At 48.0% G+C, this 25,155-nt stretch overlaps 1 protein-coding gene across 3 annotated transcripts in view; it reads left to right on the forward strand.

The window, feature by feature from the left end:
• AP4S1 (adaptor related protein complex 4 subunit sigma 1) overlaps positions 1–25,155 on the forward strand; it is an 83,380-nt gene that overhangs the window by 51,102 nt on the left and 7,123 nt on the right. The window lies entirely within an intron of this gene.

The raw sequence follows: 25,155 nt of genomic DNA on the forward strand, positions 1-25,155 counted from the left end.
GGACCAATATACATGGTCCCTATCCTACATGGGAGCCGTCGGCTAGCAGGGGCCGCAAGTATTCTAGAAACGTGCAGGCGTCTAGAAACATACAGGCATCTAGAAAATGGAAGTTTTTCGCTTCCTGCTCCCTCACCAATGATTTGATGACAACAAGGCTCTGAATATGGATTGGATATTGCCTGAGCTTGCCAGAGCTTCAGAGACTAAACTCCCTCGAGAGCATTTGCCATTCAATTCGAATAAGCAATTTACTGGACAGAAGCCTCTACGTGGGATGCCATGCCTGGCCTGTTTTTTTAGGGCAACGGGTCCTTTAAAGGGCACCGATCTCCCCACACCATCAACAGACGAGCACACGGAGTGTCGTCTCCATGTTTCCTCTTCTGCATCCAGGCCTAATGCCAGACAACCTGTCCTGTCCACCTGGAGACCTGAACTCTGTGGACATATAGAGGCACCCTTTTTGGCGTACGAGCTCCCCCCTCTGCATCACCACTATTTAGTGGATGATGCAAGAAGGCGGACAATTCCTCTCCACTTCCCTGTTAAGAGGTTGATGGATCGAGGGTTCCTAATTTTTATCTCTGCACCGTGAAAAGAGGAGACCTGCTGGATGCAGCCGCTCATTCTGCCATGGGGCAGATTAACCGGGTAGAATCTCCTGTGGTATACCTACCAGTATCCCTACCTGATGGGTCATCAATTAAAAATACCACGGACTGTCAGATAGCAAATCTGGTTCGTTCCGTCTTGCGGCTTCGGGTCCAGCGCTCTATCCTCCCTAGCTGCCGCATGGATTGCTAGAGCAATGGTCTCCGGGCCGGGAGACCTTAACTACCTTGATTCACACCAGCAGCAACAACTGGCCAATCAAATCCTTTGAGCGGGAGACTGACAAAGGATTGTATAAGGACTGTCCAGCACAGTCTAGATCTAAGGGATCTTGGTTCCAAACAGGGGAACGAAAAATAAGATCGACCCTGGACCTCAAACTTCTAACAGCCTTTGACATGGTCCTCCTTCTTTGGATGGAGTTCCTCCGCTCAGCCATTACTTCAACAGAAAAAGGTGCAGTTTTCGGCATCCATCGACATTCGGGTTGCGTGCCCTCTGCAAAAATTCCTTCGCCTTTCCATTCGTCAACAGCATTTTCAAGTCACAACCTTGTCCTTCGGCCTTGCTTCCGCACCCAGAGTGTTCGCTCGGGTCATGGCGGATGTCATGTTTCTCTTGCACTCTAGAGGCGTGCTCGTCCTGCCCTGTTTGGTCTGTCTAGCCGCCCTTCCAGGACTACGCTGAGTTGTTTAGATCTCTTGCGATACCTTCTCTCCTGGGCTGGCAGCTACACTTAGACAAGTTCTCCTCATTTCCAGCCCAGCAGATATCCTTTTTGAGGATGATCCTGCACACTTCTAGAAGGATGGTAATTCTTCCTCGAGACAAGGTCATGGCCCTTCAACAGGTAGCTGGCGCAAGGAGAGTTCTGAAGACTTGATTACTCAACCCCTCATTTCATTCGATTTGCTAAGAGAGTTCTGAAGAAAAATGGTGACGACTATGGGAGCGGATTCCTTTGTTCCGCTCGTTTTCAGCAAGTCAAACAGACTTTCAGACAATAGTCTCTGAGCTCCTTCTTCATCCAGGGCCTTTCTCCCGGTTCAATGGTTATTAGTAACTACCAATGCCAGTCTTCTTCTCCCCATCATTGTTCTGGAGATCCGAACGGTAGTCTTACAGCAGGTCCACTGCCTTCTGGCGGGTCTCCCTGTCCGAATTCAATTGGATAATGCTATGGCGGTGCCTTACGTCAGTCATCTAGCAGGTACCCTGGGTCAGGCGCCATGACCGAGGTACCTCACTTTCTCTGATGGGCCGAAGTCTATTATTTGGTGATCTCGGCAGTATATATCCCAGAAGTAGAACTCTGAACGGCAAACAAATTCAGCCGTCAGGGTTCCGCCTCAAGTCAGTGGGAACTTCACCCCGAAGTCTTCCATCAGATCTGTCCTTACTGGAGCTCTCCAGTTGTAGGTGGGATGACATCCAGACTGAAGGCCAATGTACTCGAGTTCGTGGTTCGACCTCGAGATCCAGGAGCCATTGCTCTCCATGCTCTGGTTCTGCCGTGGTACCAGTTTCCATGTCTCCCCTTCCACTGCTTCCGAAAGCCTTTCGGAAGCAGAAAGGGGCCCCAGTGATCCTCAGAGATCCGCACTGACCACGTCCGTTTTTTTGTTTGCGGAGCTAGTATCTTCTCGCCTTATCGCAGCACAACTGCAAGTAGGGACTTTCTCACAGGGAGTTTTTCACACGTAGTTCTTCCCTATCGCATACCGTTAGATCATTGGGACCTTATTATTCCTAGGAGCCTTACAGTAGGCTCCTTTTTCATTCGGGCAGACTTTACTATCAGGGAAAGTCGTCCCGTTCTCCTCTGCGATATTCTCACTCTGACGAGTCTTCGGAGCTAGCTTCTCTGCTCCTTCAGACTTTTTTTCCTTATTACCTTCGAGGCAAGGTTGTCCTCAGGCCATCTCCATCCCTTGTTACCAAGGTGGTACTGTATTACTACTGTTATGAGGGCATAGTTCTTCCCTCATCTCTTTTGGCTCCAGTCCACAAAATGGAATAAGATCCCCCATATTCTGGACGAAGTGAGTGCTCTGAGTAGGTACGTCTTGAGGACGGCGTCCTTCTGAAGGTTGGACGTTTTATTTGGGCTTACTGACGGTAGAAGAAGGCTTCCTGACATTTTCAGGAAGGGTTTAGCCGTTTCATCGACCATGATAACAAGGTGAATTCTTTTCACCATCCAGGAGTCCTTCCGTGCTAGATGTCAGCCTATCTCCCTGTCTATCAAGGGTTGTAGGCACCAGGCGTCAGCAAGGCACGCCTGCAAGCTTGCGGATTTGTCCAGTCTGCATGCATTCTTGAAGCACTATAATTCCCACACTTCCACAGATGTGAGTCTGGGCAGGCGGACTCTGCAGGCCGCGGTGGCGCACTTGTAAGTAGCGGTTACACAGGGCCTGATCTATTGTTGTCCCCACCCAGGGACTGCTTTGGGACGTCCCACGGTCTGTGTCCCCCAATGAGGCGAAGGAGAAATAGGGATTTTTGTGTACTCACCGTAAAATCCTTTTCTCCGAGCCATTCATTGGGGGACACAGCTCCCACCCTGTTATTAGCTTATGCTTGTTTTTTTAGAATATGACATGCTATACGCTCATGTATTGTTATTGATCTCCTACTGCTTTTGCACTGAACTGGTTAGCTGAGAGCCAGCAGGAGGATGTATACTGCAGGGGAGGAGCTAACTTTTTTTTGTATCACTTAGTGTCAGCCTCCTATTGGCAGCAGCATACACCCATGGTCTGTGTCCCCCAATGAATGGCTCGGAGAAAAGGATTTTACGGTGAGTACACAAAAATCCCTATTTTTTTGAAGACAGGGACAAAATGTGCCCTTCTCCAATCTTCTGGGACTTCTGTTCTCCAGGATTTTTCAAATATTCTGGCTAATGGTTGTGCAATTACCTCTGCTAACTTTTTCAATACCCTAGGATGTAATTAATCTGGACCAGGAGATTTAAATTAATTTAAATTATCTAAGTGTTCCCTCACCATGTCTCTGTATATAGATAGTGTGGATTTTTTATTCCTTCAATAGCACCGTGAAAATCAGTTGAAGTTACAATTGCTTTCTTAGAGAACACATATGTGAAATAGTAATTTAAAAGTTAGGCCTTCTCAACATCATTTTTGACCACTTTACCCTTTTCATCTTGTAAAAATCCTGTAGTATCTTTGACTTGTCTTTTGATGTAACCTGAAAATCCTTTTAATTGCTTTTGATCTCCCTTGCAAGCCTCACTTCATTACTGCCTTTTAGGTCTTCTAACTCTTGCCCTGCATTCCCTGCAAATAGCATTATATTCTTCTTTAGATATACCCCCTCTTACCATTTAATATACTTTACTTTTTTTAACAAGTAATTAAGTTCTGTGTTCATGTACCTTGGTCTCTTTTGTTTCCAGTCTTCTTTTTGGGATTGTTAAACAAGAAACAGAAAACATAGATCTACTATATAAAGCTGAATGTGTGTGTGTGTGTGTATGTGTGTATGTCCGGGATTGGCATCTGCACCGTCACAGCTACAGCCACAAAATTTTGCACAGTCACACGTCTGGACCCCGAGAGCGTCATAGGCTATGTTGTGATGCGAAATTTTAACCCCGCGCGTTCCAATTCACCAAACAATTTTGCCCCTATCTACATAATGGGGAAAAAAGTGAAAGGAAAAGTGTTGGAGGCGTCGCAGCTACAGAAACAAAATTTTGCACAGTCACACGTCTGGACCCTGAGAGCGTCATAGGCTACGTTGTGAGGTGAAATTTTAACCCCGCGCTTTCCAATTCACCAAACAATTTTGCCCCTATCTACATAATGGGGAAAAAAGTGAAAGGAAAAGTGTTGGAGGCGTCGCAGCTACAGAAACAAAATTTTGCACAGTCGCACGTCTGGACCCTGAGAGCGTCATAGGCTATGTTGTGAGGTGAAACTTTAACCCCGCGCTTTCCAATTCACCAAACTATTTTTCCCCTATCTACATAATGGGGAAAAGTGAAAGGAAAAGTGTTGGAGGCAAATTGACAGCTGCCAGATGTGAACAAGGGGGACTTAAGGAATGAGAGCGATGGCGCAAAAGAGTATATACCGATCATTTGCTAAGGTGGGGCCCCGACATGGGATACTCACCACACACGGGGATATGAACACACACACAAAATGCGCCACACACTACCACGTGCTTGAACACATAGACCACCCTCAGCGCAGATTTCACCACACATACACCAACCTCGCCACATAAAAGTCGAAACACAAAAGTCGCCGCTCAAAACTCGCCACGCGCAAAACTCGCCACATGCAAAAACTAGGCTCACGCAAAACTCGCCACAAGTGCAAAACTCACCTCATGGAAAACTCACCACACGCAAAACTTGCACACGCGGAAAAATTGCCACATGCACAAAATTTGCAACACATGCAAAAGTTGCCTCACACAAAACTTGCACATACTCAAAAGGCACCAGATATAAAACTCACCACGCGCAAAACTCGCCATGCGCAAAATTTGCTGCACACAACTTGCTACACTAACCTGTCACATGCAACTTGACACACAAAAAGTTGCTACACGCATGTTGCCACACAAAACTCAGCTCACAAAAGTCGCTACATGCATGTCGCCACACACAACTCAACACACACAACTTGACAAACGAAACTCGCCCTAAAACACACACAAGTCTGGTATTAGCCTTCAAAAATAAACCTCTGATTAATAAGCAGACAAACTACAAGAGCAACAAATGTTCCATATAGGAAATACGGCAGCTGTCAGTCACATGACCTGTCTATTATGTGTATGTGTGAGCTAATATATACTGCCAGGGGGAGGGCTTCCTGTTGGCTGGGGATTTATCAGGCTGCCAATTTATCTTACAAATACTGAGGTAAAAATACTGAGCAAATAACGTGTTAATGAGGTCTAATACAGGAGATCACACAGGTATATACTATATACAGGGGAGATGACACAAAGGTATATACTATATAGAGGAGGAGATGACATACAGATACATACTATATACAGGAGGAGATGACATACAGGTATATACTATATACAGGAGGAGATGACATACAGGTATATGCTATATATAGAAGATGACATACAGGTATATACTATATACAGGAGGAGATGACACACAGATATATACTATATGCAGGGGAGATGACACACAGGTATATACTATATACAGGAGGAGATGACATACAGGTATATACTATATATACAAGGAGATGACATACAGGTATAGACTATATATAGGAGGAGATGACATACAGGTATATACTATATATAGGAGGAGATGACATACAGGTATATACTATATATAGGAGGAGATGACATACAGGTATATACTATATACAGGGGAGATGACACACAGCAGGTATATACTATATACAGGGGAGATGACATACAGGTATATACTATATACAGGAGATGACATACAGGTGTATACTATATATAAGGGAGATGACAAACATGTATATACTGAGGTGAAAATGAGAGGTGTGAGGTGAAAATGAAAAGGTGTGAGTGCAAAATGAGATGAGTGAGGGAAAATAGTGTAGTGATCGGAAAATGACAGATGTGAGGTCGAAATGACGTGTTAGGGGGGAATGAGAGGAGTGAGGGAGAAAATGAGAGGTGTGAGGGAGAAAATGAGAGATGTGAGGGGGAAAATTAAAGATGTGATTGGGAAAATGAGAGGCGTGATGGGAAAATAAGAGAAGTGACGTGCTATAACTAACCACAGATATTTACTATGCCCAGGCAACGCCGGGCTCTTCAGCTAGTCTACTATATAAAGCTGAATGTGTGTGTGTATGTGTGTGTGTATGTCCGGGATTGGCATCTGCACCGTCGCAGCTACAGCCACAAAATTTTGCACAGTCACACGTCTGGACCCAGAGAGCGTCATAGGCTACGTTGTGAGGTGAAATTTTAACCCCGCACTTTCCAATTCACCAAACAATTTTGCCCCTATCTACATAATGGGGAAAAAAGTGAAAGGAAAAGTGTTGGAGGCGTCGCAGCTACAGAAACAAAATTTTGCAGTCACACGTCTGGACCCTGAGAGCGTCATAGGCTACGTTGTGAGGTGAAATTTTAACCCCGCGCTTTCCAATTCACCAAACAATTTTGCCCCTATCTACAAAATGGGGAAAAAGTGAAATGAAAAGTGTTGGAGGCATCGCAGCTACAGCCACAAAATTTTGCACAGTCACACGTCTGGACCCTGAGAGCGTCATAGGCTATGTTGTGAGGTGAAATTTTAACTCTGCGCTTTCCAATTCACCAAACTATTTTTCCCCTATCTACATAATGGGGAAAAGTGAAAGGAAAAGTGTTGGATGCAAATTGACAGCTGCCAGATGTGAACAAGGGGGACTTAAGGAATGAGAGCGATGGCGCCAAAGAGTATATACCGTACAGTTGCTAAGGTGGGACCCCGACATGGGATACTCACCACACACGGGGATATGAACACACACACAAAATGCCCCACACACTACCACGTGCTTGAACACATATACCACCCTCAGCACACATTTCACCACACATACACCAACCTCGCCACATAAAAGTCGAAACACAAAAGTCGCCGCTCAAAACTCACCACGCGCAAAACTCGCCACATGCAAAAAATAGGCTCACGCAGAACTCGCCACAAGTGCAAAACTCACCTCATGGAAAACTCGCCACAAGCAAAACTTGCACATGCGGAAAAATTGCCACATGCACAAAATTTGCAACACATGCAAAAGTTGCCTCACACAAAACTTGCACATACTCAAAAGGCACCAGACATAAAACTCACCACGCGCAAAACTCGCCATGCGCAAAACTTGCTGCACACAACTTGCTACACTAACCTGTCACATGCAACTCGACACACAAAAAGTTGCTACACGCATGTTGCCACACAAAACTCATCTCACAAAAGTCGCTACATGCATGTCGCCACACAAAACTCAACACACACAGCTTGACAAACGAAACTCGCCCTAAAACACACACAAGTCTGGTATTAGCCTTCAAAAATAAAAATCTGATTAATAAGCAGACAAACTACAAGAGCAACAAATGTACCATATAGGAAATACGGCAGCTGTCAGTCACATGACCTGTCTATTATGTGTATGTGTGAGCTAATATATACTGCCAGGGGGAGGGCTTCCTGTTGGCTGGGGATTTATCAGGCTGTCAATTTATCTTACAAATACTGAGGTAAAAATACTGAGCAAATAACGTGTTAACGAGGTCTAATACAGGAGATCACACAGGTATATACTATATACAGGAGGAGATGACACACAGATATATACTATATACAGGGGAGATGACACACAGGTATATACTATATACAGGAGGAGATGACATACAGGTATATACTATATATAGAAGGAGATGACATACAGGTATATACTATATATAGGAGGAGATGACATACAGGTATATACTATATATAGGAGGAGATGACATACAGGTATATACTATATATAGGAGGAGATGACATACAGGTATATACTATATACAGGGGAGATGACACACAGCAGGTATATACTATATACAGGGGAGATGACATACAGGTATATACTATATACAGGAGATGACATACAGGTGTATACTATATATAAGGGAGATGACAAACATGTATATACTGAGGTGAAAATGAGAGGTGTGAGGTGAAAATGAAAAGGTGTGAGTGCAAAATGAGAGGAGTGAGGGAAAATAGTGTAGTGATCGGAAAATGACAGATGTGAGGTCGAAATGACAAGTGTTAGGCGGGCATGAGAGGAGTGAGGGGGAAAATTAAAGATGTGATTGGGAAAATGAGAGGCGTAATGGGAAAATAAGAGAAGTGAGGTGCTATAACTAACCACAGATATTTACTATGCCCAGGCAACGCCGGGCTCTTCAGCTAGTCTATGTATATAGTTCAGTGTAGGTCCAATTGCTGGGACCCCCACAGGGCCCCCAGTGTCTTCTCCCAACCCATTGAGCTGACCTTTGGTATCTTTCCTCTGTACCATTCACTCTGAATTTATCAACAAGGCAAATGCGCAACCAGCAGATAAATGATTTGTTAAAACCAATAAAACCAAAATACCTCTTTCTTTATCGCTTCTCATTGGGGGACACAGGAACCATGGGTGTATGCTGCTGCCGCTAGGAGGCTGACACTATGCAAATAAAAATGTTAGCTCCTCCTCTGCAGTGTACACCCCACCGACTGGCATTATACTCTTCAGTTTAGCTTAGTGTCAGTAGGAGGTGGAAACGGGTCTTTCATTAGACCCTTATCTACCTCAATGTGCGTCGTTTCTTTTCAGGTTTTCCGGAAGGGATACAGGGTGAACAGTCACACCTGTATTCCCACAAGCGGACTATGAGTACGGCGTGTACTGCCACCCCGTATCCTCATAGATCCCTCTCCAGGACCAAGAGCCTAGCACACAAGGAGGATCAGAAGTCCGGTCCTGGCCCCGTCCCCCACCCACTCGCCCACCAGAGCCTGTCGGTCGGAGGAGACGAGGACGTCCATCAGCAGCTCCTATGGACGTCTGATACCTTCCCACGGTTAGTAGCAGACGACGTGGGATTTTACTAGGTGAGTATTCCTAAAGGGGTTCCCAGGACTCAGCGCGGGGTCATCGCTGCATTTGCAGCACTTTCCTCGTTCCCTGCGCGGTGGCTCTTTCTGACGCGGCGTTTTTTTTTCGGCCAGCCGCGCTACCTTTCTTTGCCCCACCGCGTTCCTCCAGCGGTCGCCGTTCTTCCTTCAGGCCCCGGTTTCCCGGGGCCTGCTTGCGGCACACTCCTGCCTGCAGCCTTTCCCTCGGCAGTCGCCGGCTCCTGATTTAGGCCCCGGCCTTTCACGGGGCCTAATTGCGGCGTACCACCTGCTCTCAGCGTTCCCCCCCTTCTATGCGGTGGCCTCACAGGCTGCCGCGTTGCTCACCTCCACAGCCAGCCAGCACCGTTGCTTCTGGCGTTCGCCGGCTCCTAATTTAGGCCCCGGCTTTTCCGGGGCCTACTCTTGCGACACTTCACCGGCGGCAGCGCTCTCTCTTTTTCATGCGGCGACTGCCGCACCGCTCTGGCCGGGTAGCATCTGCGCCGGGGGGGTTCTTTCTCGGCGGTCACCGGCTTCTAATTTAGGCCCCGGATTTTTCCCGGGGCCTACTTCCGGTGCCGTGCTCCGCCCACTTCCTTTTTCATCGGGCGGGCTTTCTTCCGCCCGACAATCTGTGCCCTGCTTTTCCCCACCCACCGGCGCCATCTCGGCTGGCTCCGCCCCTTCCTCCACGCCGCTGCCGGACACTCAGGGCACGAGTTTTCTCCATTGTGCCACGCACCTGCGCCAGAGAACTCCGCAGAGCGATCTTTTCTGGGGGCACAGCACACCATCTGCACCGGAGATCCACAGCATCTTCCTCCAGGCCTGCAGCATCCTGGTATGCTTTTCGTCTGCCGTGAGTAGCTCTGCACTGCAGACTGACAACCCCTCTGCCCCACTGTCCCCTAACCCGCTGGCATTTTCTTCAGGGACCTCTTCAAAATGTCTAACTCTAAGGGGGGCCGCTCTCGTCCTCCTACTTCTTCCTCTTCTGCCTTAGTCAAGTACTTTGCATGTTCGTCCTGTAACAGCAAACTTCCCTCAGGTCAGTCCTCTCCGCTCTGTCAGGCCTGCAGCAACCCGATTGTTCCCACCGCCCAGGATCCCCTGGCCGATCCGCCCGAGAGTGATACCCCTATCCCAGGCTGGGCTTCCTCTCTGTCACAATCGGTGGCCGATCAAAACTCGGGTGTCTCAAACATTGGTGTCCGTGCTGGATCGATTACCCCTGCAGACCCCCGCTGTAGCCAGCGGGTCGCAGGAAGCTCCGTCCGAGCCCTCCATTGCTAGCCGCAAAAGGTCCAGACAGGAACGCCGGTCTGAGTCCTCTTCTCGCTCCTTCTCGCCACTTGGTCCTCCTCCGCGGTCGGCGTCCTCCCGATCCTCCTCCCCTGTGTCAGACGAGGCGTTCTCTGATGCGCCTTCGGAGCATGTTTCGGAGCTGGATTCGAACCAGATCGCTACCATGAGGGATATGGTTCAGAATCTCATTGGAGCGATAAATCTAACCTGTGGCATCAAGGAGTCCTCTACTGAACCCGCAGATCAGGCGGTTTCGTTTAGAAGGGCTAAACCACCTTCCAAGTTTTTCGCTCCTCACCCGGAATTCGAGGAGATTATGACCAGAGAATGAGAGAACCCGACCAGACGCTTTCAGAGAGGAAAGCGACTTGGCGTTTTATATCCCTTTTCTCCGGAGCTCACCGCTAATTGGACGGCTTCTCTTTCGGTGGATCCTCCGGTTTCCAGACTATCCACCAACGATCCTCCCACTGTCCGGCGGAGCATCTCTTAAGGATTCTAACGATAGTCATGGAATCTTTCGCGAAGTCAGCCTTTGAAGCGGCCTCAGCCAGTCTTTGCCCGGCCTTTGCTTCCACTTGGGTTTCAAAATCCATATCCAAATGGGCCAAACAACTCCATCAGGGCATACTGGACGGGGTTCCTTCCGGACAGCTGGCGGAACTTGCCAACCAGATTTCTCACGCGGGTGAATATCTGGTCTTCGCCTCCCTGGACGCCGCGTCTTGTGCGGCTCAGGCGTCCAGCAATGCGGTTGCCATCCGCAGGACCGTTTGGCTTAAGGCCTGGCAGGCGGATTTGTCCTCTAAAAAGTCCCTTACCAGCCTGCCTTTTCAGGGGTCTCGTCTTTTTGGTTCTAAGCTGGACCAAATCATTAAGGACGCTACTGGGGGCACAAGCTCCCTTCTTCCCCAGGCCAAGCCTCGTCGCCCCCCTCCTAGACTTCAATTTCGGTCTTTTCGGCCTTTTCGTCGCTTCGCGGCATCAAACTCCTCCCAGCAGCAACAGAGGCCACAGGCACGTCAAGAGAAGAAGGCGGTATCCTTTAGGCCCACTCCTTCCTGGCGTCCTCGCTACTCCCAGGGTAGATCCTCCAGGTCCAGGACTGGAAGAACCACCTCGGCCTGACTCTCGGCTAGTCGACAACCTACCTCCCCGGCTGGGTGGCCGTCTCCTCTTCTTCAGGGACATCTGGATCTCCTCAGTAGAGGACGCATGGGTCAGGGAAGTTGTATCCTCGGGATACAAGATAGAGTTCGTTTCACGACCCCTGGATCGTTTTTTCGAATCCCGACCTTCAAGAGATCCCGCTCTAGTTCCGGGTTTCTTCGCTGCCATCGCTTCTCTTCTCAAAGCCGGGGTAATTGTTCCCGTCCCAGAAAAAGAGCGGTTCACAAGTTTCTATTCCAACCTTTTTGTGGTACCGAAAAAAGACGGCAGGGTGCGTCCCATTCTGGACCTCAAATTGCTGAACAGGAGAGTTCGTCGGAAGCACTTCAGGATGGAATCCCTTCGTTCAGTAATTGCTTCCATGGAGGCTCAGGAATTTCTGTGTTCCATAGTTATTCAGGACGCCTACCTCCACGTTCCGATATTCCCGGGACATCACCGATACCTGTGCTTTGTAGTGCTTCAGGAACATTTTCAGTTCGTCGCCCTGCCGTTCGGTCTTGCAACCGCCCCAAGAGTTTTCACGAAGATCATGGCGGCGCTGATGGCCATCTAGAGGGTCAGAGGCCTGGTTCTGTTTTCATACCTCGACGACATCCTCATTAAGGCTCCGTCAATTTCTCAGGCCCACGAAAGCCTGTCCATCGTTCTCGACACCCTAGCCCGTTTCGGGTGGCTGGTCAATCGGATGAAGTCCTGCTTTATTCCTTCTCAGCGCATCATCTTTCTGGGCATGCTCTTCGACACTCGTCAGACGAAGGTCTTTCTTCCCGAAGAGAAGAGATCCAGCCTTCGTCGGGACACACGCGTGCTCCAGGGCCTTCGGTCTCCCTCCTTCCAATCGACCATGAAGGTTTTGGGGAGGATGGTAGCAACATTGGAAGCGATTCCCTTCGCCCAATTTCACTCGCGACCTCTTCAGCAAGCCATCCTGTCTCAGTGGAACAGGTCTGTCTTCTCCCTGGACCGCCCGATTCGACTCTCTCCCTGGGTCAAACGGTCTCTCAACTGGTGGCTCACGTCACCTCTCGTCTCCCAGGGCAGGTCCTTCGTTCCAGTCCACTGGCAGGTGGTGATGACGGACGCCAGCCTGCTCGGCTGGGGTGCGGTGTTTCGCCACCTGAGTGTACAGGGCCGCTGGTCGGCGCAGGAGGCAACCTTGCCGATCAATGTCCTCGAGATCCCGGCCATTTTTCTGTCCCTTCGTCACTGGGAAAGGATTCTCAGGGGTCTTCCAATCGAATCCAGACGGACAATGCCACGGCGGTGGCATATGTCAACCATCAAGGGGGGATTCGGAGCGCCTTGGCCGAGGTATCCAAGATCCTCCTCTGGGCAGAGGCAACAGCTCTGGTGATATCCGCGGTGCATATCCCCGGCGTGGACAATTGGGCCGCCGACTTCCTCAGCCGCGAGGGCCTCGCGGCAGGGGAATGGTCCTTGCATCCGGAGGTCTTCCATCAGATTGGTCTTCGATGGGGGATACCGGACGTGGATCTCAGCGTCTCGAATGAACAGGAAGGTTCCGCAGTTCATCTCCAGGTCTCGCGATCCTCTCGCAGTGGGTGTCGACACTCTGGTTATTCCTTGGTCACAGTTCGTGCTGCCCTACCTGTTCCCACCCCTTTCATTACTTCCCAAACTGTTGAAGAAGATCAAAGAGGAAGGAGTGCCAGTCATTCTGATCGCCCCGGATTGGCCCAGGAGAGCTTGGTTCGCGGAGCTCGTCAATCTTCTTGCGGACGCTCCCTGGCGCCTTCCAGACAGGCCTGATCTGCTGTCTCAGGGTCCGATCTGCCACCCGAATTCTCGGTCGCTCAGTTTAGCGGCAAGGCTGTTTAGACCGCAGTTCTAAGAGCGTCCGGCCTTTTGGCTTGGGTGATTCACACCATGATTCAGGCTCGGAAGCCTTCATCTTCCAGGATCTACTATCGTACCTGGAAGGCTTACTTCCGTTGGTGCGAGTCCAACCGTGTTTCATCTATGTCCTTTTCCCTGCCTTCCATTTTGGCCTTCCTTCAGGCAGGACTGGATTCGGGTCTGGCTCTTAGTACCCTGAAGGGCCAGGTCTCTGCGCTTTCCATCCTTTTTCAGAAGACTTTAGCTTCCTGACTGTTGTGAATTCTGTGGCAGAGCTCCCTCCTGTGGTCACAAGTGGTACTTCGGCTGATTCTCTCTGGGAGCTTCCGTTTGTGGAGGAAAGTGGTACTGCGGCTTCTGAGTTTCCTCCCTCAGGTGATCTGGTGAGGTCGTTAGGTGCTTCTCTACTTAACTCCACCTAATGCTTTGATCCATGCTTCCTGTCAATGTTCCAGTGTTGGACTTGTTTTTCCCTGGATCATTCCTGTGGCCTGCTGCTCTGCATAGCTAAGTTCTTCTTTGCTATTGGTTTGCTATTTTTTCTGTCCAGCTTGTCTAATTGTTTTGCTGGAAGCTCTGGGACGCAAAGGGTGTACCTCCGTGCCGTTAGTTCGGTACGGAGGGTCTTTTTGCCCCCTTTGCGTGGTTTTCTTTAGGGTTTTGTGTAGACCGCAAAGTTATCTTTCCTATCCTCGCTCTGTTAAGAAAGTCGGGCCTCACTTTGCTGAATCTATTTCATCCCTACGTTTGTCTTTTCATCTTAACTCAGTCATTATATGTGGGGGGCTGCCTTTTCCTTTGGGGTATTTCTCTGAGGCAAGGTAGGCTTATTTTCTATCTTCAGGCTAGTTAGTTTCTCAGGCTGTGCCGAGTTGCACAGGCAGAGTTAGGCGCAATCCACGGCTGCCTCTAGTGTTGTTTTGAGAGGATTAGGGATTGCGGTCTGCAGAGTTCCCACGTCTCAGAGCTCGTTCTATTATTTTGGGTTATTGTCAGATCACTGTATGTGCTCTGACCGCTATGTCCATTGTGATACTGAATTGCCTATCACAACAGTACAGGAAGCCCAAAGTGCTAATGATTCTCAATAGAGGGAAAAAAGAAGTTCTGAGACCATTTTTTTTTCTTTGCACTGTGTTTTGCCTTTTTTTTCCCCTAGACATTTGGGTGGTTCAGGACACAGGTGTAGCAATGGACATTAAAGGTCTGTCTTCATGTGTGGATCAGCTCACGGCAAGAGTTCAAAATATTCAAGATTTTGTGGTTCAGAATTCTTTGTTAGAACCGAGAATTCCTATTCCAGATTTGTTTTTTGGAGATAGAACTAAATTTCTGAGTTTCAAAAATAATTGTAAACTATTTCTGGCTTTGAAACCTCGCTCCTCTGGTGACCCAGTTCAACAGGTTAGGATCGTCATTTCTTTTTTGCGTGGCGACCCTCAGGACTGGGCATTTTCTCTTGCGTCAGGAGATCCTGCATTAAGTAATATCGATGCGTTTTTCCTGGCGCTTGGATTGCTGTACGATGAGCCTAATTCAGTGGATCAGGCAGAAAAAAATTTGCTGGCTCTTTGTCAGGCTCAGGATGAGATAGAGGTATATTGCCAGAAATTTAGAAAGTGGTCCGTGCTCACTCAATGGAATGAATCTGCGCTGGCAGCTATATTCAGAAAGGGTCTCTCTGAAGCCCTTAAGGATGTCATGGTGGGATTTCCTATGCCTGCTGGTTTGAATGAGTCTATGTCTTTGGCCATTCAGATCGGTCGACGCTTGCGTGAGCGTAAATCTGTGCACCATTTGGCGGTATTACCTGAGATTAAACCTGAGCCTATGCAGTGCGATAGGACTTTGACCAGAGTTGAACGGCAAGAACACAGACGTCTGAATGGGCTGTGTTTCTACTGTGGTGATTCCACTCATTCCATCTCTGATTGTCCTAAGCGCACTAAGCGGTTCGCTAGGTCTGCCACCATTGGTACAGTACAGTCAAAATTTCTTCTGTCCGTTACCTTGATCTGCTCTTTGTCATCATATTCTGTTATGGCATTTGTGGATTCAGGCGCTGCCCTGAATTTGATGGACTTGGAATATGCTAAGCGTTGTGGGTTTTTCTTGGAGCCCTTGCAGTGTCCTATTCCATTGAGAGGAATTGATGCTACGCCTTTGGCCAAGAATAAGCCTCAATACTGGACCCAGCTGACCATGTGCATGGCTCCTGCACATCAGGAGGTTATTCGCTTTCTGGTGTTGCATAATCTGCATGATGTGGTCGTGTTGGGGTTGCCATGGCTACAAGCCCATAATCCAGTATTGGATTGGAAATCCATGTCGGTGTCCAGTTGGGGTTGTCAGGGGGTACATGGTGATGTTCCATTTCTGTCAATTTCGTCATCCACCCCTTCTGAGGTTCCAGAGTTCTTGTCTGATTACCGGGATGTATTTGATGAGCCCAAGTCCGATGCCCTACCTCCGCATAGGGATTGTGATTGTGCTATCAATTTGATTCCTGGTAGTAAATTCCCAAAAGGTCGACTGTTTAATTTATCTGTGCCTGAGCACACCGCTATGCGCAGTTATGTGAAGGAATCCCTGGAGAATGGGCATATTCGCCCGTCATCGTCGCCATTAGGAGCAGGGTTCTTTTTTGTAGCCAAGTAGGATGGTTCGCTGAGACCTTGTATAGATTACCGCCTTCTTAATAAGATCACTGTTAAATTTCAGTACCCCTTGCCTTTGTTGTCTGATTTGTTTGCTCGGATTAAGGGGGCTAGTTGGTTCACCAAGATAGATCTTCGTGGTGCGTATAATCTGGTGCGAATCAGGCGAGGCGATGAATGGAAAACTGCATTTAATACGCCCGAGGGTCATTTTGAGTATCTAGTGATGCCATTCGGACTTGCCAATGCTCCATCAGTGTTTCAGTCCTTTATGCATGACATCTTCCGAGAGTACCTGGATAAATTCCTGATTGTGTACTTGGATGACATTTTGATCTTCTCGGATGATTGGGAGTCTCATGTGAAGCAGCTCAGAACGGTTTTTCAGGTCCTGCGTGCTAATTCTTTGTTTGTGAAGGGATCAAAGTGTCTCTTTGGTGTGCAGAAGGTTTCATTTTTGGGGTTCATCTTTTCCCCTTCTACTATCGAGATGGATCCTGTTAAGGTCCAAGCCATCCATGATTGGACTCAGCCGACATCTCTGAAAAGTCTGCAAAAGTTCCTGGGCTTTGCTAATTTTTATCGTCGCTTCATCTGCAATTTTTCTAGTATTGCCAAACCATTGACCGATTTGACCAAGAAGGGTGCTGATTTGGTCAATTGGTCTTCTGCTGCTGTGGAAGCTTTTCAAGAGTTGAAGCGTCGTTTTTCTTCTGCCCCCGTGTTGTGTCAACCAGATGTTTCTCTTCCGTTCCAGGTGGAGGTTGATGCTTCTGAGATTGGAGCAGGGGCTGTTTTGTCGCAGAGAGGTTCTGATTGCTCAGTGATGAAACCATGCGCTTTTTTTTCCAGGAAGTTTTCGCCTGCTGAGCGAAATTATGATGTGGGCAACCGAGAGTTGCTGGCCATGAAGTGGGCATTCGAGGAGTGGCGTCATTGGCTTGAAGGAGCTAAGCATCGCGTGGTGGTATTGACTGATCATAAGAACTTGACTTATCTCGAGTCTGCTAAGCGTTTGAATCCTAGACAGGCTCGTTGGTCGCTGTTTTTTGCCCGTTTTGACTTTGTGATTTCGTACCTTCCGGGCTCTAAAAATGTGAAGGCAGATGCTCTGTCTAGGAGTTTTGTGCCCGACTCTCCGGGTTTATCTGAGCCGGCGGGTATCCTCAAGGAAGGAGTAATTGTATCTGCCATCTCCCCTGATTTGCGGCGGGTGTTGCAAAAATTTCAGGCTAATAAACCTGATCGTTGTCCAGCGGAGAAACTGTTTGTCCCTGATAGGTGGACGAATAAAGTTATCTCTGAGGTTCATTGTTCGGTGTTGGCTGGTCATCCTGGAATCTTTGGTACCAGAGAGTTAGTGGCTAGATCCTTTTGGTGGCCATCTCTGTCGCGGGATGTGCGTACTTTTGTGCAGTCCTGTGGGATTTGTGCTCGGGCTAAGCCCTGCTGTTCTCGTGCCAGTGGCTTGCTTTTGCCCTTGCCGGTCCCGAAGAGGCCTTGGACACATATCTCTATGGATTTTATTTCAGATCTTCCCGTTTCTCAAAAGATGTCAGTCATTTGGGTGGTCTGTGATCGCTTTTCTAAGATGGTCCATCTGGTACCCTTGTCTAAATTGCCTTCCTCCTCTGATTTGGTGCCATTGTTCTTCCAGCATGTGGTTCGTTTGCATGGCATTCCAGAGAATATCGTTTCTGACAGAGGTTCCCAGTTTGTTTCGAGGTTTTGGCGAGCTTTTTGTGGTAGGATGGGTATTGACTTGTCTTTTTCCTCGGCTTTCCATCCTCAGACTAATGGCCAGACCGAATGAACCAATCAGACCTTGGAAACCTATCTGAGATGCTTTGTTTCTGCCGATCAGGATGATTGGGTGTCCTTTTTGCCTTTGGCTGAGTTCGCCCTTTATAATCGGGCCAGCTCGGCTACCTTGGTTTCGCCATTTTTCTGCAATTCTGGGTTCCATCCTCGTTTCTCTTCAGGACAGGTTGAGTCTTCGGACTGTCCTGGTGTGGATACTGTGGTGGACAGGTTGCAGCAGATTTGGACTCATGTAGTGGACAATTTGACCTTGTCCCAGGAGAAGGCTCAACATTTCGCTAATCGCAGACGCCGTGTGGGTCCCCGACTTCGTGTTGGGGATCTGGTTTGGTTATCTTCTCGTCATATTCCTATGAAGGTTTCCTCTCCTAAGTTTAAACCTCGTTTCATTGGTCCGTATAGGATTTCTGAGGTTCTTAATCCTGTGTCTTTTCGTCTGACCCTCCCAGATTCTTTTTCCATACATAACGTATTCCATAGGTCATTGTTGCGGAGATACGTGGCACCTATGGTTCCATCTGTTGACCCTCCTGCCCCGGTTTTGGTGGAGGGGGAATTGGAGTATATTGTGGAGAAGATTTTGGATTCTCGTGTTTCAAGACGGAAACTCCAGTATCTGGTTAAATGGAAGGGTTATGCTCAGGAAGATAATTCCTGGGTTTTTGCCTCTGATGTCCATGCTCCCGATCTTGTTCGTGCCTTTCATGTGGCTCATCCTGGTCGGCCTGGGGGCTCTGGTGAGGGTTCGGTGACCCCTCCTCAAGGGGGGGTACTGTTGTGAATTCTGTGGCAGAGCTCCCTCCTGTGGTCACAAGTGGTACTTCGGCTGATTCTCTCTGGGAGCTTCCGTTTGTGGAGGAAAGTGGTACTGCGGCTTCTGAGTTTCCTCCCTCAGGTGATCTGGTGAGGTCGTTAGGTGCTTCTCTACTTAACTCCACCTAGTGCTTTGATCCATGCTTCCTGTCAATGTTCCAGTGTTGGACTTGTTTTTCCCTGGATCATTCCTGTGGCCTGCTGCTCTGCATAGCTAAGTTCTTCTTTGCTATTTGTTTGCTATTTTTTCTGTCCAGCTTGTCTAATTGTTTTGCTGGAAGCTCTGGGACGCAAAGGGTGTACCTCCGTGCCGTTAGTTCGGTACGGAGGGTCTTTTTGCCCCCTTTGCGTGGTTTTCTTTAGGGTTTTGTGTAGACCGCAAAGTTATCTTTCCTATCCTTGCTCTGTTAAGAAAGTCGGGCCTCACTTTGCTGAATCTATTTCATCCCTACGTTTGTCTTTTCATCTTAACTCACAGTCATTATATGTGGGGGGCTGCCTTTTCCTTTGGGGTATTTCTCTGAGGCAAGGTAGGCTTATTTTCTATCTTCAGGCTAGTTAGTTTCTCAGGCTGTGCCGAGTTGCATAGGCAGAGTTAGGCGCAATCCACGGATGCCTGTAGTGTTGTTTGGAGAGGATTAGGGATTGCGGTCTGCAGAGTTCCCACTTCTCAGAGCTCGTTCTATTATTTTGGGTTATTGTCAGATCACTGTATGTGCTCTGACCGCTATGTCCATTGTGATACTGAATTGCCTATCACAACACCCGACCACAGGTTAAGACATTTCTTCAAGGAGTGGCCCACGCTGTTCCTCTGTACAGGGCCCCTGTGGATTCATGGGATTTAAACCTGGTACTGGACGTTCTGAGGGTTTCCCCCTTTGAGCCCCTCAGGGAGATTCCCCTGTCAGTCCTATCTTGGAAGGTGGCCTTTCTTGTGGCCATCACTTCTATCCGCCGCGTTTCCGAGTTGGCGGCTCTTTCTTGCCGTCCTCCATTCTTGGCCATCCACCAGGACAAGGTGGTCCTGAGGCCTCCGCCTTCCTTTCTTCCTAAGGTGGTTTCCACCTTCCACCTCAACGAGGACATCGGTCTACCTTCCTTTTGTCCAGCTCTGACTCATCCTTTGGAGCGATCGTGAACAAGCTGGACCTGGTCAGGGCAGTGAGGATCTACCTGGATAGAACGTCCACTTTCCGGAAGACGGATTCTCTTTTCGTCATTCCTGATGGCCCGCGCAGAGGCCAACCGGCTTCTAAGGCGACTATTGCTCGCTGGATCAGAACGGCAATTCTGGAGGCTTACCGGGTTAAGAACAGAGTGCCCCCTCTTGGGATTAAGGCTCACTCTACCTGGGCAGTCGGCGCCTCCTGGGCGGTGCACCACAGGGCTTCCACCCTACAGCTTTGCAAAGCGGCAACTTGGTCTTCCATCCACACGTTCGCCAAATTTTACAAGGTCCATACCTACACTTCGGCTGACGCCAGCCTAGGCAGAAGGATCTTGCAGGCGGCAGTGGTGAGTCCTCTGGCCTGATGGAAGTCTGTTTTTCCCGCCCTTGGGACTGCTTTGGGACATCCCATGGTTCCTGTGTCCCCCAATGAGAGGCGATAAAGAAAACAAGATTTTTGGTTGCTTACCGTAAAATCTGTTTCTTGGAGCCTCCATTGGGGGACACAGCTCCCTCCCAATGTTTCTCTGTTTCTGTTGTTCTATGTTCTATGACTGTTTTCACGTTTACAGTTCTCAAGATTGTGGTTATGGTTTTTCAACCTTGTTATTTATCTCCTACCGCTTTCTCACTAACTGAAGAGTATAATGCCAGTCGGTGGGGTGTACACTGCAGAGGAGTAGCTTACTTTTTTATTTGCGTAGTGTCAGCCTCCTAGTGGCAGCAGCATACAGCCATGGTTCCTGTGTCCCCCAATGGAGGCTCAAAGAAACAGATTTTACAGTAAGCAACCAAAAATCCTGTTTTATGGGTTAGCACCTTTGCCCTGCTTTCTACCTATCTCAGGTCTTACCTGCTTGCCAGTAAGGGCTCATTCAAATCGATCCGCTCTCAGACCGCAATGTACGGACTGGCTGCTGGTCTCGCAACCGTTTCATGTATTTCTATGAGGCTGTCACACCCAGGTTGTGAGAGCCACCGGCCAGTTCATGCATTGCAATCCGAGTTGCACTGATTTGCATGGACAATCAGCCCTAATTCTGAGATCCTCCATTATGTGCTTGCAGACTTTTCTTGAAACTCGTGCCTGATACAGTGGGGCAAAAAAGTATTTAGTCAGTCAGCAATAGTGCAAGTTCCACCACTTAAAAAGATGAGAGGCGTCTGTAATTTACATCATAGGTAGACCTCAACTATGGGAGACAAACTGAGAAAAAAAAATTCAGAAAATTACATTGTCTGTTTTTTTAACAATTTATTTGCATATTATGGTGGAAAATAAGTATTTGGTCAGAAACAAACAATCGAGATTTCTGGCTCTCACAGACCTGTAACTTCTTCTTTAAGAGTCTCCTCTTTCCTCCACTCATTACCTGTAGTAATGGCACCTGTTTAAACTTATCAGTATAAAAAGACACCTGTGCACACCCTCAAACAGTCTGACTCCAAACTCCACTATGGTGAAGACCAAAGAGCTGTCAAAGGACACCAGAAACAAAATTGTAGCCCTGCACCAGGCTGGGAAGACTGAATCTGCAATAGCCAACCAGCTTGGAGTGAAGAAATCAACAGTGGGAGCAATAATTTGAAAATGGAAGACATACAAGACCACTGATAATCTCCCTCGATCTGGGGCTCCACGCAAAATCCCACCCCGTGGGGTCAGAATGATCACAAGAACGGTGAGCAAAAATCCCAGAACCACGCGGGCGGACCTAGTGAATGAACTGCAGAGAGCTGGGACCAATGTAACAAGGCCTACCATAAGTAACACACTACGCCACCATGGACTCAGATCCTGCAGTGCCAGACGTGTCCCACTGCTTAAGCCAGTACATGTCCGGGCCCGTCTGAAGTTTGCTAGAGAGCATTTGGATGATCCAGAGGAGTTTTGGGAGAATGTCCTATGGTCTGATGAAACCAAACTGGAACTGTTTGGTAGAAACACAACTTGTCGTGTTTGGAGGAAAAAGAATACTGAGTTGCATCCATCAAACACCATACCTACTGTAAAGCATGGTGGTGGAAACATCATGCTTTGGGGCTGTTTCTCTGCAAAGGGGCCAGGACGACTGATCCGGGTACATGAAAGAATGAATGGGGCCATGTATCGTGAGATTTTGAATGCAAACCTCCTTCCATCAGCAAGGGCATTGAAGATGAAACGTGGCTGGGTCTTTCAACATGACAATGATCCAAAGCACACCGCCAGGGCAACGAAGGAGTGGCTTCATAAGAAGCATTTCAAGGTCCTGGAGTGGCCTAGCCAGTCTCCAGATCTCAACCCTATAGAAAACCTTTGGAGGGAGTTGAAAGTCCGTGTTGCCAAGCGAAAAGCCAAAAACATCACTGCTCTAGAGGAGATCTGCATGGAGGAATGGGCCAACATACCAACAACAGTGTGTGGCAACCTTGTGAAGACTTACAGAAAACGTTTGACCTCTGTCATTGCCAACAAAGGATATATTACAAAGTATTGAGATGAAATTTTGTTTCTGACAAAATACTTATTTTCCACCATAATATGCAAATAAAATGTTAAAAAAACAGACAATGTGATTTTCGGGATTTTTTTTTTCTCAGTTTGTCTCCCATAGTTGAGGTCTACCTATGATGTAAATTACAGACGCCTCTCATCTTTTTAAGTGGTGGAACTTGCACTATTGCTGACTGACTAAATACTTTTTTGCCCCACTGTATGTATCACTATCCACTTTTATAGCCCTTCCAGTAGCCTATACTATATGCATAGTGTCATCCCGCACAGCTTTCTTGTTAGTCTACCACAACTGTTTGGTAATTTGGAGAAATTTTAAGCATCTTAAGACTCTTTCTAGAAGCTCCGGGGTTCTTTTCAAAGCAATGAGCACATAGTAGTATTTTGTAAGAAGAGGACAGACAGCTGAAATATAAGAAAATACTATATCAATATACAGATGACTAGTGTTTTGTTGTCTGCCAATTCCAAGCATCCTCAGTGGCCAGTATTCATAAAACATTACAAAACAGATGCATACAGGGGGTAGAGTAAATTAGGATGACCTTACACTTTTATTTAATGCGTCTAATGTCTCTCTAAATGTAATTTTTTTTTTCAATAAAATGTTTCTTGAACTATAAAAATCCTGTACACAAATATCAAAGATTGACTATCACTTCCAAACAGAAAAACAGGTGTGAACAGGTGCAAACTAAGAGAGCCACATCCATATGTAACTAACAAATTAAACCTGCACCCTGTAACGCTATAGTATGCAACTATGGAACATAGAATTGGAATTGCATTGCTGTTCTAGAAAATAAGAAAAAAAAACGAAGATACTTAGTGCATAAATTGACCAGTTCTTGTGTGCCCAACAAACAACGACAAGGTGATCACCTTTGCTGGGAACTTAACCTAATATGATATCTCTCCTTGGCTTAAAGGTACCGTTACACTAAACGACTTACCAACGATCACGACCAGCGATGCGACCTGGCCGTGATCGTTGGTAAGTCGTTGTGTAGTCACTGGGGAGCTGTCACACAGACAGCTCTCTCCAGCGACCAACGATCAGGGGAAAGACTTCGGCATCGTTGAAACTGTATTCAACGATGCCGAAGTCCCCCTGCAGCACCCGGGTAACCAGGGTAAACATCGGGTTACTAAGTGCAGGGCCGCGCTTAGTAACCCGATATTTACCCTGGTTACCATTGTAAAAGTAAAAAAAAAAAAAAATAGTACATACTCACATTCCGATGTCTGTCACGTCCGCCGCCGTCAGCATCCCGCACTGACTGTCAGCGGTGTCGGCCGTAAAGCAGAGCAAAGCGGTGATGTCACCGCTGTGCTCTGCTTCACGGCCGGCGCCGCTGACAGTCAGTGCAGGGAAGCTGACGGCAGGGGACGTGACAGACATCGAAATGTGAGTATGTACTGTTTTTTTTTTTTTTTTTTTTTTTTTAACTTTTACAATGGTAACCAGGGTAAATATCGGGTTACTAAGCGCGGCCCTGCGCTTAAGGTACCTTCACACTAAACGACGCTGCAGCGATCCAGACAACGATCCGGATCGCTGCAGCGTCGCTGTTTGGTCGCTGGAGAGCTGTCACACAGACCGCTCTCCAGCGACCAACGATGCCGGTAACCAGGGTAAACATCGAGTTACTAAGCGCAGGGCCGCGCTTAGTAACCCAATGTTTACCCTGGTTACCATCCTAAACGTAAAAAAAACAAACGCTACATACTTACCTACCGCTGTCTGTCCTCGGCGCTCTGCTTCTCTGCTCTGGCTGTGAGCGCCGGGCAGCTGGAAAGCAGAGCGGTGACGTCACCGCTCTGCTTTCCGGCCGCTGTGCTCACAGCCAGAGCAGAGAAGCACAGTGCCGGGGACAGACAGCGGTAGGTAAGTATGTAGCGTTTGTTTTTTTTACTTTTAGGATGGTAACCAGGGTAAACATCGGGTTACTAAGCGCGGCCCTGCGCTTAGTAACCCGATGTTTACCCTGGTTACCAGCGAAGACATCGCTGAATCGGTGTCACACACGCCGATTCAGCGATGTCAGCGGGAGAGCCAGCGACCAAAGAAAGGTCTGGCCCTCTAGCCCCGACCAACGACATCGCAGCAGGATTCTGATCGCTGCTGCGTGTCAAACTAAACGATATCGCTAGCGAGGACGCTGCAACGTCACGGATTGCTAGCGATATCGTTTAGTGTGAAGGTACCTTTAGTAACCCGATATTTACCCTGGTTACAAGTGAACACATCGCTGGATCGGCGTCACACACGCCGATCCAGCGATGACAGCGGGTGATCAGCGACCAAAAAAAGGTCCTGATCATTCCCCAACGACCAACGATCTCCCAGCAGGGGCTGGGATATCGTTATGTGTGAAGGTACCTTAAGTCTACAATTATATGTGTAAGTAGGATGAAGATATGATTAAAATGCCAGAGGCTCAAGTCAGAAAGCCTGTGTATACAAACATCAAAGATTGACAATCACTTCCAAACAGAAAAACAGCTTGCACCTGTTCACACCTGTTTATCTGCTTGGAAGTGACACCCAGGAGAGGTATCATATTAAGTAAGGTTCCCTGCAAAGAAGGCCGCCTTGTTATTTGCTGTA

The sequence above is a fragment of the Ranitomeya imitator genome, chromosome 1 (assembly GCF_032444005.1).
Source record: "Ranitomeya imitator isolate aRanImi1 chromosome 1, aRanImi1.pri, whole genome shotgun sequence".
Lineage (NCBI taxonomy): Eukaryota > Metazoa > Chordata > Amphibia > Anura > Dendrobatidae > Ranitomeya > Ranitomeya imitator.